Raw genomic sequence first — 19,352 nt, forward strand, 5'->3', positions numbered from 1 at the left:
CACAGATCCTAAATAAATATTTTGTGACTCCTAGCAAAACATCTACATCAGGTCCCTCTTTATCTCTGAGTACTTTCTTCCTCCCTTCATCCCGTCTAACATCCCTATTCTGTTCTTTCCCTTTCCTCGATTGCCTAATATTCTCCCCTCTATCACACACTTCAACATCCCACTGCCGGTCAATACCCCCTTCATCCACTTTTCCGGCTTCCATTGGATTTCTCCCAACAAACCCCTGTCCTCGCCTACCATACCAAGAACTTCCTCATTTGTTTTCTTCAGTGTCCATTTCACCTTCTCCATTCTCCTCCACAATCACATTTCAAAAGCTTCCAGTCTTCATGCATCCTCCTGCTTCAATGACCACGTTTCCGCGCCGTACATAGCTACGCTCCACATCAAAGTTTTTATGAGTCTTTTCTTAATATCCTTACTCAACGTCCCTGCCATCAACTCCCTCCTCCTTGTGAAAGCCTCTTTGCCTAGCCCAATTCTTCTCCTTACGTCCCTACTACTTTGACCGTGTTGGTCCAAAACACTTCCGAGATACGTAAACTGTTCTAGCTGCTCTAGTTCTTGCCCTCCTATTTTAATGTTTAGCTTAGCCTTTTTCTTTCTAGAAAATCGCATAATCTATGTTTTATTATTATTGATTCTCATCCGTTACCTGTCGCACTGAATTTCCAATTCACTCAGCAATGCTTGCAGCCCCTTGGCTGACTGACAAACTAAAGCTTGGTCATCAGCAAACCTAACTTATTTTACGAATTCCCCGCCCACTTTCATTCCTACCTCCAGCTCTTCCCATGCCTCTTTAATCATTTCCTCTGCATACAGGTTGAAAACCAACGGTGATAATGGGCAACCCTGCCTTACACCTCTTCCTAACACTGTCCATCCGGACTCCCCGTTCCCCACCCGCACCTGAGCTGTCTGAGACATGTACACGTTGCGGATAAGCCTCCTTTCCCTCCAATTTATTCCTATTTTCTGCAATATACTCATTAGTTTTTCCCAATTCACTCTATCAAACGCTTTTTCAAAATCTACGAAACAGGCAAATACCTCCTATTTGTGTTCTATATTCCTCTCGATTAATAATCTCATTACTGCAATGGAATCACGCGTACCTCTTCCCTTCCTAAACCCAAACTGATCATCCCCTATGTAAACATTTGCCCTACTCTCCATCCTTTTGTTTATGATGTACGGAGCGGAAACTTGGTCATTGAAGCAGGAGGATAGGCGTAGATTGGAGGCTTTTGAGTTGTGGGTGTGGTGAAGAATGGAGAAGGTGAAATGGACAGAGAAGAAAACAAATGAGGAAGTACTTGGTATGGTGGGCGAAGAGAGGGGTTTGTTGAGAGAAATCCTATGGAGGCAAGAAAATTGGATGGAGGGGGTATTGACCGGCAGTGGGATGTTGAAGTCTGTGATAGAGGGGAGAATGTTAGGCAATCGAGGAAAGGGAAAGAACAGAATAGGGATGTTGGACGGGATGAAGGGAGGAAGGAAGTACTCAGAGATGAAGAGGGACCTGATGTATAGTAGAATGCTGATGGAATTTTGGTGGGAGCCACAAAATAAATATTTAGGAGCTGTGTCCATCCAAAATCCTACCTTAACGGGTATATTACCTTATAATAATAATAATAATAATATTTATATAATTTAAATAAGTTTATTTCTTATACACACACAATATATTACACTAGAACCTATGAGAAATTGATTTTCTTTTTCCAATACATTTGGACTGTAGAATTTATTGTAGCAAAGTCAAGAGATCATGCAATTTGCGAACGCGGATTGCAAATGTTTGTCTATAAACTGCACACCGATCGAAGTCAAAGGTTATTAATAGAAGTTAATTGATAAAACTCAAAGCAAATTATTTCAATTACTGAATAAAAAGAACTGCAAATAAATCTTAAATGCATGAAGTGTGATAAAACGATAACCTTACGAAAATAATATTCAGGCGATTGTTAGTTAAAGCAAACCATTGAAAAACGTTCTATGAAGTGGCCTTGCAGCAAAAAATCATTTCAATATTATGTGAAATCCTTCCAGTCATTATCATCCAGTTTACGTTTCATGCATTATATCGCTTTGATCTCAATGGGCATGCAAAAGCGCCGTAGTTCGGTTATATGCGCTATTACGATATCCAAATCCGAATCGAAAAAGTATGGAGGGGGAGGAATCCGTTTGCCCACTGGCAGCAGGGAAAGCAGAGGCTCCGGAAATTTATTCCACGCCTTCTCTTGTCGATAATCGTCGGTGAGAATCGCCACTACTTGAGAATCCGCAGGGAGTTAAGGGCTACATTTTTTCGGAGCCTTCGGTTACTTCGAAGCCGCGGCACATAGATGAGCAGCGATGATTGTTGGGGGACCCTGCACGAAATCGCCACCCCGCGAACGGCCGGGGGGCGAGGGGGGAGATGTGATGCGTGACACTGGTCCCTTATTTGCGGGCAGCACCGCTGGGATTTGCTTGCACCCCATGTTGTTTATTGTGATTGATTCCGCTTTGAGAAGGGGTGGAGGTGACGGTATTCCTTGATTGTGACGTGAGACGGAGAACGGCCAAATATCTTTCATGCTTCGCTCACAACCGAAGGAGGATTAGGGCAGTGAAATACAAATAACAGCATCGACACAGGGCGACAACCCATTCTAGTTTGGTCTCCTTTCTCGAGTTGTATTTTCAATGCATTGCATTGTCTTTCGCAAGCATGCGGAACGATCATTTCGCGCGCACTGCTGCTGAGACATCGGATGGCATGGTTTTCGAGAAGCTATGTTTACAATTTCGCATTTCTATTTCGAACGAGCACGTCTTCACGGGTTTTGCATTCCAGGCATTTCAAGATTCACGAGGAAGTAATTCAGTCATCTAACAACGTTTCTGCAGTGTATTTTCAACATTGCACATCTGTTGTGAACTAAGTGAGAAGAAATGAACAAGAGCTGTTAAATCAATTTCCATTTTTTGTTCTCGGGAAGAGGCTAGCATGTCTTTTCCAATCGCTGTGGCGTTGATACTTTCACGAACTCAACGTAAACTTATCTTTTGTATGTACTTCAAGGCGGAGTTCCATTTATTGTTACTCTTATTTGCGGAGCCGAGGTCGTAAAGAAAACCCCTAATGGACCATTTTTGCGGTAACGGAAGTTCCAAAGCGGTCGGGGCAAAAACGACATTCTCGGTATTCGGGAGAGGGAATTATTTCGGCATCCGGAAGAGGAAAAGGCCTGCCTGTCAATTACATATCTTCCGACCATTTTTTTTATTTTCGTCAAGCAACGGTTTCGGTTTAGAGAATTGCGTTGGAGGAAGGTCCATCGCTTCCGTCTTCTCGTTTTAAGGGGGATCGGAGTGAAAGATACTTCTCCTGCTACACATATTTAGTCTACTCTCGTCAAAAATATGTCAATTAATTTTAGATTACATTGGCTGCATGTATTTTGAAAGCATTTAAATCAAGTTTGATGGAATTGAAAATTCGGCTAATTTTCCCTAAAAAGTGTTTCGAACAAAATCTTCCCAGAGAAAAATAAAAGCTCTCATTTAATATTAACTTCTGTGAGTAGCCATAATTAGATTATTATTTTTATTTATAATTTTTATGTGATTAGGCTTGTCTCTGATAATGTTAAATATGAACAGGTTTCAGGTTTAAACATTGGTATAGTTTGATGCTAAAAGTGACGATGGAAAGTTAAAAACCTTTCAGGGAAATTATCAAAACCAGAATAGTAGAGTCAGGAGGTTGTGTTGAATTTTTGTATTGCAATAGATTTTATTTTTATATAAATACACCTCTTGAGGTTAATACACCTTATGCGACCAATAATACCATAACCATAAGGTAAATAACCAATATGCGACAAAAGACACGAAAATGTTTGCTGCTATCAGGGTGGGAATAATAACTTACCATGAAGTATTTAATTTTCTAATGAGAGATATTGGTATAATTTTTACGCATTAAAAAACCGTACAGTATGTAATAGTACAATACCGATTTCAAAACTTCTCATAATCTCAAAAATATATTCTTGTGAAAGTGATTCTTGTAATCCCGGACTCTGCCGGACTGAGGTAAAAATCAAAATCGTAATTATTTAAAGGGTGTTTAATAAACTTTTTTGCAAAGGAAACTCAATGCATATCAAGATTCTTTACGTTTTATAGTACTAATGGAAAATATCTGGAATGATTTATTGATAGCAAGCCGTGATAAGATATTTTAAATAAGTTCAACGCTCGAGTAATAAGTAAATCTCCGTTTGCTTCTTCAAAAAAATAATTCTCTACTCACGTAGGATAAAGTAGAAGGCATGAAGTATTTAAAAAACATTCTGCAATCAATAATAATTAGTCAACAATTTTATGCGTTTTTAATTTTGAACTAATTTGCTAAAGTTATGCAAAAACTGAGTACTGCCTCAAAGTTTAATCGAATCCTCTCAGTAAGTACGCGATAATGAGAGGATGCAACCTACGCTTCCTATGCTAAGAATGAGAGAAGAGTTTCATTTTCAATCTTTCCCATAGCTTCAAGGTTAGAGTCCTTAGTTGAGAGTTTCGAGATGGTATTTAATGAAGATTCGACCAGGGCAGACGAGAACGCGACGCAAATAACCAGATCCTAAGGAGAAGGGGAGAGGATGCCCGGAATGATATCGCCGGCAAAGGTGGAGGGGCCCCGGGAGTAATCCTCTTTCTTTGGCTCCCAGGGGTGGGTTTGGGGTGGAATGGAACTGCAGACACATCCCGCCTCAGCACGCGAAACACCCCCGTAAATACCGCTCCACCGCTGCGTGTCCTCTTCGCCCGCAGATGGGCACGTCCCACACGCTTCTTACGTAGACCACGCTCCTCATCACGCCCACGCCAGGTGTCCGTCCGCCTCGGGCGTGGCGTACGTGGTCTTTCGCGAGTCTTTTCTTTTTCTTTTCGTACTGTTTTATTGGTCTTGCGGAAGGCGCTCCTACGCTAAATAACACTCGGATTCCTCATTTCTTAGTCACCTGCCCTAACAATATGGGCTGCAGAGTATTTTTTAAATTGAGGTGCTTTAAGAATCTACGTGGGCCGATGAGTGAGAAATCTCCGAAATGCCATGCATCGATTGCATGGCGAGATGAATCAGAATATCTGTAATCGTGTACGCTACTCATTAGATGGAGTAATATTTTTATATTTGTTTCTTAGCAATCAAGTGCAAAACATTTTTCTATGATCTCAAGATCTTTTAAATTCTCCTTACGACGCCTTCGGTGGAACTAGCTAGCCTCTCGCTCATATTTTCCGACTAAGACGCATTACCGATACGAGGAAATTTCACAGATTTTATCGTGAGGCGCGCGTAAGTGCCTAGAAAAGTAAACCTCTTATTTGTGTGATCCAAATACGTCATCGCAGTCAGCACCGACTGGTATTCCTTCCCGGAAGTCAATGATTCTACTATTCTCTTGAGGTCCAATAAATTTACAGCCCAATGCAGACTCATTTTCAGCATCTTAAATCCATAAGATTAGTTGCTTGCTAACACATACGTATTGTATAGTCAAAACTACTATCATTATCATGTTTACTATGCCGCTGTAAACACCATGCTAGTGTTTTTGCACTAATGCCTCTTCATTTGCCATAACATTTGCAAGGAAAACCTGAATTCAAGTGCGCCCTAACGTTGCTTATGATATCTCTCCTTCTCCTCTCACTCCCCACTATTCTACCTGCCACCCACCCCTAATGGAGCAAATTACTTCAGGCATCGACAACCTGTTTTACCTATTCACACCTAATGGAGTCATGAGAGCGTGGGTTATTCAGATGTGTTCACGATTAAAAAATTAGAATTGTTTACTCTAAATAAAGTAAAAACAAAGAAGTGATTAAAGGAATCGATTGCATTTTTTAATCTCTATCTCAAACTCGGAAATTTTTCTCACCAATAGTCCCAGTTTTGCACGAAAATACCTAACAAAACCGTTGTAAGCGTACTGTGGAACATAATCTTGAAGGAATTTTTCTTAAGAATAATAATTACCAAACCATTTGAAATAAAATGCAACATGCTAAGTTGGCTTATTTGCCACTGGCTTTAATTGACTCCACGTCGCTGAATCTGCAACTGCACCCTGTCCGTATCTTCTAAATTCGACGTTTTAGGTCCCTCCCTTGGAAATCCGTATGCGAGAGCAGCTTAGCCCTTCCAATTACCTTGTTATCACTCTTTCGTTGATTGCCATTTGGTCTGCTTAATTCATGGCGGAATATGAGGAATATTTCGGCTGGTTGGCATCATATTCTATTTAAATGCAAGGTGGCGTGAAAGACCGCGGGATTTTATTTTGCCGACGCGCATCGCGATCGGATGCCACGCGAAGTTACTTGGGCCACTCCACGTTTGGTCATCGTTCGTCCTAGAGTGCACTTGGGGGGGGGGGGAGGAGGCAGACGCTCTCTCGAGGGGGCTGCCTCCGGATGGGACGGAGGACGCCTCCGGGCGGGGAGGGCCCCCGGAAAGGCGGAGGACGCCCCTCAGCCGTGACGCAATCTCCTCGCTTGAATGGATTCCGTATTGGGAGCGCCGGGAGACATTATCAGTGGCTTGGGATGCGAATTCCCCTTCCTGGAATCGGATGGCAAGTTGCTCAAAGTTCATCTTAATCGAAATCCGTGACTCATTCTCAGATAATGCTGCCTGGAGGGAATCAGATTGGGGAGGTCCTAGTCGAAGCATACAACGTGGACTCACCTGGATGTTTTTTTGTGCGTTCGATGCGAATGTTTACCTTTTGGCGGATTTCTGAATCACCAGCGAATATTGATCAATCAAAAACTGTAATCTGTTTCCGGATACATCATTTGTTTAAGACCGTACGCATTGGTTTTATTCGCTAATATGCATGGCATGAGGAACGAGCACGAACTGTACTTAAACAAGGAAAAGATCAGGACGAGGCAGCTGTCAGGAGCAATCAGTTCTGGACCCTTTTACCTTGTGACTGAATATCAAGATTGAATGTTCATTTCAAACTGTTATGTGATTTTTCAGTGTAAGCCATGAATAGTTGGCATAACATAATCGTATCGTATAGAAAAGTTTAATTCATTATCGCATTGTTTTGTTGACTTTCCTGGCTGTGTGTGGCAGTGCGGTGAGTGAATGGGCAACCTTGCAAGAAATATCATCTTTATTTAGAAATGTCCATAGATAAAACTGTGAGAACTAATTAATGTTCGAGCATTGCTTTAAGGGTACAACATGTAATAATTGCCGGATCGCCTTAATACGGGAGAGAATTTTGTATCGGTCGTGCCGGGCAAAGAAAAATATGTTTGCCTTCGACATGGAACAATAAATTCGAGGCTCCAGACGCCTAGCGTCCAAATAGCTTCCGAGGTTCGACCCTTGTCTATTTGCCATTTGAAGCCGCGAACAATTCCATTGAAACGAATTCTCGTGACTAACACCCTCGTGGGCTGGGCTCTGATCGCTCATGTGACTTCTCATTTCTAAGTTTCTGAACTTGACCTTTTAGCAGGGAGACTGAGAACTAATTATTTTCAGTTGCCTGCGCCACAATCAAACGATCAAATGCTTCGCGTTGTTGGCGCGTGATGTGTCATTTAAAATGGAAAGGGAGATACGAATTTGCTCAAAGACCATCGCCTTTTTAGAACTATTTATTCGAATGACTCACGCCAACCATCACGCACTGGATCTTATTTTCAATTTTAACTTCAGGATTCATGCGTTTTCGCGAAGCAATGCCCTAATATTTTTTCTCCCTTTTCACCTCACGGTTCAGGTTACTTTACTGTCCCTTTGAGGCTAGCTCCACGCCTTTCGTCATCCCTTCGTATAAAGGTAAGGCGAAGAGATCGTGTCGGGCGAAACCATTATACTTCAGCAGTAGTTTTGAGGGGAGGCGACCGACAGCTAAGGTCATTTGCGCCATAGGGGATGGACAGGAAAGGATGAAGGGTGGAGAGAAACCCTGCGTCGGCATTAGCCTACTCTTTACGAAAGGCGCCAAGGGGTCCGCAGTTTAACGTCCCATCCGACGGACGGCGTACTCACTCAAAGTGCCCTCCACAAAGCACCTCAAGTAGGGATCGAGATACCTCTGAAAAATATTCAACACCGCCGGGATTTGAACCCGCGCCCTCAGGGTGGGAAGCCAGTACGTTAGCTCCCGCACCATCTCGATCCCCCCCATTATACTTCATCAAGCCTCGTCCCTCAAAATATTATTTGTGTCCTCAAATTTAAAAAAATCGGCAGTAGTTAAATCAAAGGTCACATCTCAAGGATTTGCCGCGTAAAACGACGTGCAATGTGATTTATTCGGTCACCTTCAGCCCCTCTCTGTTCTCGAGGAAGGAGTGTCTTTAAGTCATTCTCGGTGCTATTCTCTCGAGATTCCATTAACCAGTTTTGCGACGTTGTGCGATCGAGCAGGGCATGGAATATCCCATTCCTTTACGGTGACGCCTCACATCCTTTGGTTGCCACGACACTCTTGTCCAATAAAGTCACCACTTTGATTCGAGAGATTACGCGATTCATCCTCCTCGTCATTGTTGTAGGGGGTGGGATCACGACAATCGCCCTATCTGGCTCCTTGATCCGCATTGTTGAGTGGCGAGGCGCGGCCCCTCAATTCTCTCCCACCCCCCGCACGCTTTCCACTCTTCCTCGTTTCTCCTTCCATTTCTTCTCTTCAGGTCTGGCCTAAGAACCTAATACGTATTAGGAAGTTCCGTACCATTGACGAAATACGTCGTGTATCGGTTCCGGTTGGTATGTTTGTCGGTCTGATCAGTTTTCCTGAAAAGTTAAACCCTTATAGCCGTTATTTCATGAATATTATTTTGGTATTATTTGATTTTTTAAAATTCCAATTTGTTCTTTTGTACCGTTCTGCCTCGGTTGATGTTCATGATCAGTAAAACTTCCGCTTTCAAAGGAAAACTCAATATGATACGCTTTTTTAAACGAAATATGGATACTATTAAAAATGTTGTTATTGCATTATAATAAACGTTTAGAGTCCTATATTGCTTCATATACCCAAAGTACATAAATAAGCTTCGATAATCTTTTGTGTGCTTGAAATTTACGCTTTAGCTTCAACTGAATCGGCTGCATGAGGCGTGTATAAACAGGATCGATTCAATTTACAATGATATATCACAACTTTTTAATTCAAATGAATTTTATTCAGAAAAGACCCGGGTTTGGACCCGGTCAACGCCATCATCAGATACCGACTGACTCTGAGGAGGAAATAAAATACTGTGGAATTACGAAGTTGTAGTATTTCAATTGTCAACCGAGATGTATGGTTGTTTATGCACTGTGACGTTACTTAATATTTATGCAATTTAAACTTGGCTGAAATATGTCCAAAAAAGCTTGGTATCTTCCATCATCTCAAAGCTTGATTTTTATAAATTCCTTTCACTTCTATTAATATTGATATAATTTGGAATTGACCAACAATTTTAGTCGGTTTGCATGTGTGGAATGACTTAAAGAGAAGGAGAAAGGAATAGGTTGATGCCCTCTCCCGCTTCTGATCGGAAGGTCTCCGCTTCTTTTCCGCATCAAACCCTCGCGAGGCCGATTCCTTTCTTGTTGCAAATCGAGAACCTACAGTCTCTGTTGAGTTTTCGTAAGATGACGATTAAAGAGCGCGAGGCTCATGTTATTTCGGTGTCTAATATAAATCTACCAGGTGAGTGATATGTGCTTAATTGATACTCGGTCCAACAGCGTTATGAAGTGCAATGTGTAAGTTTCAATACAATGTTTTACGTGGATTCTGAGAATTTATCAATTCGCGATGCCAACTAACAACGCGAATGTACACCGTCTTAGTAGAGGGAAAAACAGAATGATTTGCCAGAATCATGAGTAAATTGATTTAGAACACTACCAGAGGATCTAATATATTGTGCTTGCGCCTACCTAATCATGCATCAAGATCATGTCCTGCGAACCACCACGAAGGACATGCGTAAATGTTCACGATGATTAATTGATCAAAGGTGGAGCACGGAAAAGCTATCGAGTGACATTTTTTCTCCAGAAAAATTCAAGAAAACAATATAAACCCATGCTTTCTTGTGCTTTCCCGGCGAATTGCTGTGAAAAAGGCTCTTCGGGTCTGCCACCGGGTCACTTCGTTGGAGGAACTGACCTGGTGGAAGATTCGAATAATCTTTTTCACAAGATACATCCGAAGAAACTGCGGGAGATACCGCGACAGTTGCTTTTATCAGAGTCATCGGCTAAGTGTGCATTGCAGTGCAACGATTTCAAAGTGAAAAATCATTCCCCTCGGCCGAATTCGAATTTCGGTAAAGGAGAATGACTTCTGCACTTCAATAAGTTTCACATATTTCAGCAAATCAATGCCAATATTGATTATATTAACCATTGCTGTCAATATGGCGGCAATTTATTGTAGAAATAAACCATAACCTACATACCCTTCAGTTTGGAGGGCGATTTCTCATATTTTTTCGAGTAGTCTGATCGCTCGATAAACATCCGTGTTTCAATAATTCGCAAAAGCGTTGAAAGTACACCCAACCGCCTTGTGCCTTTGTCAAAGTATCGCTCACGAATGTTATTTTGTCACGAAGTCGCGGTTGCTCATCATTCCTTCTTTTCTAAGCGTCCTTTAACTTCCTTATGTTGTAATGTCGTCTTTCGTATAGGTATGCTTCGAGGCTAGCGCTGCAACAATAATAGAATTTAGTTCCCGAGAAGTGCGACTCCTTAAGTTATTTTCAGGTGGACGGGCAATTGGGAATGCGGAGAAGGGAGAGAAACCTGAAGTCGGTGTCAAGGTACTCCTAAAGAGAAGGCACTACGGGATTCGCGTTTATAAGGCACATTCGCAAGTGTCGCGTTAATTGGCAGTCAATGGTGATGGAAGCCCAGTTTGGGAAAAGGATAATACTGAAATACGCTATGAGTCCGGGTTATCGATTCCAGACTTCCGCGTCATATTTTCGCCCATTGTTCGCTTCTGACTCCTAATCTCAAATCAGTTTCTCTGATGAAGTATTGCATTATTCCGTGTCTTATTTCCTCCTCACATCTTATTGCAAGTATTTCGCCCAAGTCCAAGCATGTTCAATGACGCAAGCCTGTTCATTTTTTTCGTGAATCATAAAACAGTAAATAAGGCCCGATATCTGATGACTAATTTGATGTTTCTATCCTCTTTGTAACTATTAGTTGAGCTTCCTCCGAGATACAGGAACGGTTACCACATATCGCATAGCCATGGGATCAATAAAAAAAGGCGAAGCAATTTCTTTTAATTAGCGAGACGTAAGAAAAGAAATCCTGTTTTTGCAACAAAGATTTACCGAAGCAATTAAAGTGAGTATTTTCAACGAAAGAAAGCTCTTTTTTTCAGACAGTCATATATCCCATTAGAGTCTTCTAAACGACTTCAAAATCCGGAAGGTGGCTTATTCAGTTGAATAAAAGTAATAGGGAAACTAGTTGTACACGGGCGTGTGGGTAAGAAATGGGCGGGAAGCGGAGGCTTTGTTCGCGCGGTAACAAGCCGTGTCGCTTCTGTCCAATTAGGGAGCGTTTCCTTCTTGCTCCACTCGACGACATACATATAAATCGCTCATCTCGAGGGAGATCTCCCTGCTTATATATTTCTCCTCGAGTTTCCCAAATGTCAGACACTCATCGTACATCCGCGTACACCATTTTGCTGTAATTGCTCATTACCCCAACTTGGTAAACACAGAAAATAAATCCAGAAAATGGAGGATGGTTTCGAGTCCTGACTTCGATCTGGGTCGGGGAATTTCTCCAAAAATTCACATTTAGTGTCGAAATCATTTTTAAAGAATGTGAAATTTAATTATTTGAAGTTTCATTTTCTTGAAAATAAATATAAATACTCTCGGTGTGTTGTAGTTTAAGCCGAATACGTATCTACAGGTACCTCTATATCTTCCAATCAACATTTATTCCGACTATTCACTCGAATAATTTGGATCTCAAGCCTGAAATGAGCCCGTTAGGATAACTTCAATAGGATTTGTTATTTTCATTTTTCAGAAAATATTTAAAAAAATTATAATTTGTTAGTTTTTAAGTGAAAACAAATATCTAGCCTTATTTTTAATTTTTTTCTTTCCTTATCTCAAAATTGACCTCTCATTCGACATTCATGGTCTCATTTATTTAATCAAATGGTTATAGTGATTATTTAGGGTTCATCAGAAGGGAGAGGTGTGTCAACTGTATTTTTGAATCGTTATTTGATAAGCCGCATAAATAAGTGACTGTTTCATTTTTAGGTTAGCTTCATTCTTTTATGTATTGGTGTTGCATAATAGCCAATTACAGTCAATGCGTAAAATTCACATGCGGATTGCCAAACATCACAGTGAAGTTACCTCAACTCCAGAGTTCCACATTATAATTGAAGGTACCTCGCGTTCTAGAAAAATAAATTCAAATGCTCTGGAATTATTCGAGGGTAATTGGTATCGCTAATCGCTTATGCAAATACATTTGAATTAGGTGAACGCCATTCTTAGATGCTCATATGATTGGGCTTCGAGATCCTGGGACGGAAGATCCATAAATCATGAATAATTCCCACGTTAATAACTGAACTTCCAAGAACTGCAATCAATCAATCAATCGCAAGCATGCCTGATTATCTTTGCTCGGATGCTGCAATAACTGCACGGGCCGTGGAATATGTTGCCATCTAATGTCGTGGTAGTCAGTGATTCGATCCCAGCGGGGGTTAATTGCGAATGTCTGTTTCCACATTCACCGAGAATTGAAAGCTATCCTATCGCAAGTGGAAATTGCATGTACTGTTTTTTAATTAATGCCACACATAGCATTCCAAAACACATCAATCGAAACTCTTAATTATTTTTTTGCTTTCCATATTTGAAATTCATAATTTTAACCTATAATATGGAATGCTTCTTTGGTAAATGTAATTTATAGAATTATCCTTATTCGTCCATAACTATTTGGATCTCAAAGATTATTTTCTTTCTTCTAACTGCAACCGAAATTAGTCATGAATTTTGATGAAATATAAAGGCAATTAATACTGAAATTAAGATAATGAATGAAGGATGCGCTTTTATTCCAAACTTGTCTATTGAATATAAAGTGAGTATTCCTTATACGAGTAGAAACTAGAAATAAGATCGTATTAAGTGTAATTATTAATCGAAAAGCTTGATATCAATTTCAGATTCAGTTGCGATGCGGTGGAAGTGTGCAATAATCACAGATACGAGAACTCTTGCAATTTTCCACTCAATAAAGATTTATTTTCGACTAGTTTCCAAGCACAACATCATTTTCAAGGTTTAGAAATGTTTCAAGTGTTTCAACTTGAAAATGATGTAGTACATCGAAAATAGTCAAAAATAAATCTTTATTGAGTGGAAAATTGCAAGAGTTCTCGTATCTGTGATTAAGCTTAATATAATTTAATATCATTCCGTTCTAACTCGCACGGTCCGTACAATCCCATTTCCCAGTTCTATTTCCTCATTTCATCCTGGCTTTGTCGTATATTTATTGTTCTATCGCTCTTTTCTTCCCTTCCTTCCATCTTCTTTATAATAAATAATTTTGCCCTGTTGTAAACACAACTCCTTAGTTTATGTAGGTAGAAGTCATAGTTAATACTCCTCTTCTTCTGTATACTGTCTGATTTATAAAATTTGAAAATATTTTGGCCATTTCGAAAATTAGGAAACTGTGGAAGGCATAAAGAGGCATTCCGAAAAATTGGAATTTATCATTAGGCTGATTAGTTGCAAAAACGCTTGTGCAAACTAATTATGGTGAATAGAATGGTTTGAGGCGTCACTTTGTGGGAGCAATTCACATCGGAAAAGAAAATATTTTGTTGTTTCACATGTATTTTATTATACACGACCTTGGTTTCGACTTACAAAGTCATCGTCAGGTACCTGATGATGACTTTGCAAGTCGAAATCTAGGTCGTGAATAAAAAAATTACGTGGAATAACTAAGTATTTATTTTGCAATAATAATGATGAACTCATGGTCAACCACCACCAATCTCTCTGGAGTTCCTGACATTTTATTCTAAAGATATGTCCAAAATGTCTTGTCGACAGCGTAGGCATCGCTTTGAGCGAAGTCACCATATAGAAGTACAAAAAGGCTAATTTTTCTCGGAGTGCTCCCATTGAAAGAGGGACGTCTAAAGAGCGGCGATAACTATACATACATTCATAAGGGGGTCGCGACTATGAAAATGTGGATGCGTGTAAGTCTCGCCGTCTGGTGGCTCACGCAAAGGACGCGATGCTAAACGAATTATTGAATCCGTGCGCTGGGGATTCTTTGGCTCCGAAGACTTCCAAGAACCCTCAATCATTGGCCGGCATCGATGGCCATTAACGCAGGAACGCACCGCGAAACTGGAACAGCCAAGAGCGGGGAATGATGCATATACGATTTTGCGCCAATGGCACCGAGAGGCAATCTCCCTTATCTCTCTCTCTCTCTCCCTTTCTCCACCTGGAGGTTAAGGCTTTAACTGCGAGCATTCGCAGTCCTTCGCGCTCTTCCCATTAGCATACCGGATCAAAGAAGAAATGAAGAGGGACCCACCGTGGGAATTAATTGGTCAGAGAGGACGGGGGGGGAGGGATAAGGAACGGCCGGCGGCAACGCAGCACGACGCTTTCCGGGTTCTCGTGACTTAAACGTTTTTCAGAAGAAAGCGGGAGCGAAAGGGGGCAAACGCAGGGGTGTCCGGAGGGAACCCTGTTCCATATTCCTGCGGGGACCGAGGAGAGAAAGGAGGCCGCCTTTTCTCATTAAGGGGATTGCGGGTATTGAGGACAGAGATACCAGAGGTGCATGTTGCACTCCGTCTAATCGCCCAAAACTCTTATTATCCTCTTTACCCAACTAACTTCGTCGTAACCATCTCCAAGGTCCTCACTTCTCAGAAAATACTACCTTGTTTTTCAATGGCTTGGAACGAAAGAGTAAAGCGGTTCGCAGGAGTTGATTCGTCTTCATTGTAATGCATTACGGGGGTTGTGTGGGTTCAGTGCGCGATGTCGTGGAGCAGTAAGGGGGCGTACGCTTCGTGGGGATGGAGGGTGGTTAGCTAGGGGGGTGAGTGGCGAAAGAGGGGTAGGAAGAGACACGGGGGAGGAAAAGGGGAGTGGCGGGAAACGGTAATCTGCAGAAGCCCTCTTTTATTGGGCCACGCTCCACCCCACCCACTTTTCTTTCATCCCCCGATGGAGAGAGCGAGGGTGGGGGAGAACTGGACGAGTGCTTTTGATGATTCATTTTAGGCGAAGAGGCAGTCGATACGGCAAGGGCACAGCTGTAATGACAGGGGAGCAGGAGCTGCGTGAAGGGCCTCCCCGTGATCCGTTTAAGGAATTTTCTCCGTTCCGCGTTGTTTCGTCTGACGGATTCCTTCCAACTGTGGAAATCATCGTAAAACTCTAGTGCTCATGAGTAACAGATATGATGGGAGTCAGGGCATGCTGAGATCGTGACGGCCTTTAACAATTCACCCCCTCGTGTCTCGCGAAGGATTTACTCACGGCGATCTAAAATCTTCGAACGTCGTTATGACAAAAAGAAAAACAGCGATTCTCGGGTACTTGGGTCCACTGCCGTTGCTATGACTTCAGATAATTTTCCTCGCAAGTATAAATAATTGCTATGGTTTTATAACACTTTATGATAGTAATTGATCAGATATCTTCAATTTTATTCCGGAGCTGACGGCAGCAGTCGTATCTAGGCATATGGAACTCATGCCCTCTCATTCTTAAACAGTTTTTCCATGGTACTAGAAATATTTCATCGAACTTCTCATATTTTAATGCGGTCGCACAATTTATTTGTCTGGTTTTTGTAATCCTTTTTAATTTAAGGGAATTTTGTTTTGCTGAGTTCGAGATTTTTGGTCAGGATTACCATGGATCCGCTTATTCCCTTATTTTATTCAGTGCATAGTCAAGTCAAATGAATGCAGATAGGGATGAAAAAATTTAGAGCATGAGCAAAGCAAACGGACGAATCGAGTTCCGTCGACGGATTAACCTTTTAATTCCCTCTCCCATCCTCACCCCAAGAACGATTGGCAAATTCACGCAGGTGTCCCGCGCACACCCCTTCAGTCACTCCGTCAGAGAACACCACGATCGCGAGGTACATTTCCCCCTTTATCTCTTCTCCCCTTTGTGTTTACTCATTCCGTCCCATATCCCTCTCTCACACCCATGCAAAAACACAAGCGTTTGTCTTGCCAAAGAATCCACGGATGCGTTTTGCAAACTGGGATTTGTCCCGTCGGAATTCGCGCGCCGCTCCCTCCCCGACGCGGCGGTGGGCAGGGCCTCGATTACATCTATATCGGAATATCTATCTCCCTCGGGTCAAGCACACTGCGGAGCTCAAAGAGAATGGGGCAGGGTGGGATGGGCGAGAGGAAAGGTTGGGGGCGATTATAATCTCGGAGGAGAACGAGCCTCCCTTCTCGAGGCGAACGTTTGTTTATTCTTTCCTTCTCAATGTGTCTGCCTCACTTCGATGGCGAATCTGAATTCGATTTCATGAGGTGGGGCAAAAAATGTACCGGGGAGAAGTAACGGTAGCCCACAGTCCTTCCGGCAGGTAATAAGCGTTAGAGGGGTGCCCCGTGTACATTGCGCTACGAGTCAAATTTAGAAGATTAGAGCGATCAGTTAGGTAAAATTAATGGGTCCCACGTTCAGCGGTTTCTGCTTTTCTCGTTAAACTGCATCGCAAATCATGATTGACCATTTCATATAATAAGGAAATTAACCATGGTTCTGATTACAATTTGATACGATTCGAGGGGGCCATAATGCATTGAGTTTTACTTAACATTATACCTAATAATCATGTTTTAATGCTGATGTTATTTTCAGATAAGTCTAATTAGATTTATTTCAACCTATTAGTCCGTTTTTATTTAATAATATTGTCGTCAACGGTTGACTTGTTTCAATAGACAGCAGATTGAAGTTTTTGAATTTGTTAAACTATTGTGTAATCGTATTGACGCATATGTTTAAATTCACAATTTTTCGCAAAAATTACTTAACGAAAGGTAATTATGGTGACTTAACCGTAATACCCGTTAAAAAGACATATAATTATATATATATATATATATATATATATATATATATATATATTATATATATATATATATATATATATATATTATATATATATATATATATATATATATAATGGGCTGACACAATATAACACAAATAGAAAAGAATAGCAACATTTAAAAGAACTCACACGGTAAATTGTTCGAGCTTTCGGCCCTCTCAGAGGCCTTCTTCAAGTGCGAATATATATATATATATATATATATATATATATTTACATATATATATATATATATATTTACACACACATATATATATATATATATTTACACTCGTGATTTGCTTGATTCCGCCTTCCCCACTTCTCCTGTGTTCGTCCTTTATGTGTGTTCCTATCCCTTTTCCTTAAATCTATTTCTATGTAGAATGAGTATTTGTTCGCCGTTTGGCGGGATTTCGTGTTTGAATATATATATGTAACAAAATGCTGTGAATCAGAGTGATATCTGATGTGTGAATTTAGAATCAAATTTGCTTCTTTGTGATTGTACCAATATGTGATGATTCGCACATTGTCTCGATAGGAAGACTGGGTAATTACCTCCTCGTCTTCTTTTTGCCCAAATGTTCCCTCTTGACGCTTGGCTTGCAGCTGCCCGATGATTTAATCATTCAGCTGTGTGTTTGCGGCTTCTTAGCCCGTCGATGAAGGAGGGTCCAATCAACTCCTCTTTCTTTTTAATGGTGGTTGGTCGTCGTCCCGGACGTGTATACAATATTCAAATAGAAACCTCCAACCATTGGTAGATCATTAACCTCATATTCCTTTGACGAAAAAAAATTAAGACGTTTTTGAACTATTGCTCCATGTTACTATTGTTTTACTCAACTATCCTTTTTTGCACAAGTTTTACTTTTTTTTGAATTGATGCGCTAAAGAGGAATTCGTGTCACACATAATAGTATGCGTGCTACATTACGAACGATCGTGTCTCCATCTTTCGCACAATGCTGCATCGGAAATGATAGTGTTGCCATGAAAATAGTAGTTGCCAACGCGCTTCAATTAAACTGAGAAATGTCGTGGCCCATTCGTTGTGAATACTAGGCTCACATTACATATCTAATCTACCCCACCCCACCCCCACCAGTCATTACGCATCACAATTAGCCTTGGGCCGTAGGTTCAATGCTTTTAGAAAGCACTTAAGCATTCAAGGGGGCACACGCAAAGACCAAATGGCATGCGAAAGCAGGAGGCTGGTGGCTATCTCCGGCAGACACCAAGGACTAGTTCCTTTAAAGGTATCTGCTCCTTCCAGCGGGTCCTTGGTCATTTCTTTGCCGGCAGCGGCTAGTTCCAAACGCCCCCCGGAGCAGCGCTGCGAACGAAGTCGGCGTCTTCGCTCCCAAGCACCGGCGATTCCCAGCGTCCCTCCCCTTCTTCATCCCCTCCAGCCCATCGGCATCATGGCACATTTACATGAGTGCGACGGGGTGATTCGATGGCGGAATAACCAGGGATGCGAAGCGCTCTGAAACAAGTGCTTTGGGGGGGGCAAAAATTTCAAAAATGGGGAAGCAAAGCGGATGTGTACGCCTTTCTGAACCCCGCGAGCCCGACCTGTGAAACGAGCCCGTCCCGACAGTGCCTCGTATCATGGGGCTTTAATCATAGAGGAGATCTCCCGGGGAGACGGCAGATGACTGAGGGAAGAGTTAAAAGCATCTCCTTCCTAACCTCCCCGTCCCGTCCTTGGTGAAACAGGAACCCCTTCCCACTCGATCCCCACCACCCAGATCAATCCTCCGGAGCCATCTTTCTCCCTCTCCCTCCCTCCCTCTCTCTCTCTCCTTTCTGCGCACTCTCTCCTTTCTCCAGTCCCGTTCGTCCGAATCTAGTCATTCTTTAAGCGCGGCCACCCACGCCCGCCCTTCGCTGTATAAATCAACGGTCGGATGCACCTTTTAAAATACGCGGTCCTTTCAGGTCCCCCGGATGCAACACGCATTGCCGTCTTGATATTCGATTCCCGTACAAATTTGCTACACACGAATACGGAGGCGGTAAATGAAGCAATTATCGACCATTGCTGAAAACGGTCGCATTGTCCGGGATCAATGTTTTCCAAATTAAAAACCAG

The 19,352-nt window shown here is 41.8% G+C and overlaps 1 protein-coding gene across 2 annotated transcripts in view; it reads right to left on the reverse strand.

The window, feature by feature from the left end:
- The window catches only part of LOC139685567 (uncharacterized), a 345,402-nt gene that overhangs the window by 753 nt on the left and 325,297 nt on the right, over nucleotides 1–19,352 (reverse strand). The window lies entirely within an intron of this gene.

Source organism: Hetaerina americana, unplaced genomic scaffold, assembly GCF_022747635.1.
Source record: "Hetaerina americana unplaced genomic scaffold, ioHetAmer1.1.p SCAF_116, whole genome shotgun sequence".
In the NCBI taxonomy this organism is placed as follows: Eukaryota; Metazoa; Arthropoda; class Insecta; order Odonata; family Calopterygidae; genus Hetaerina; species Hetaerina americana.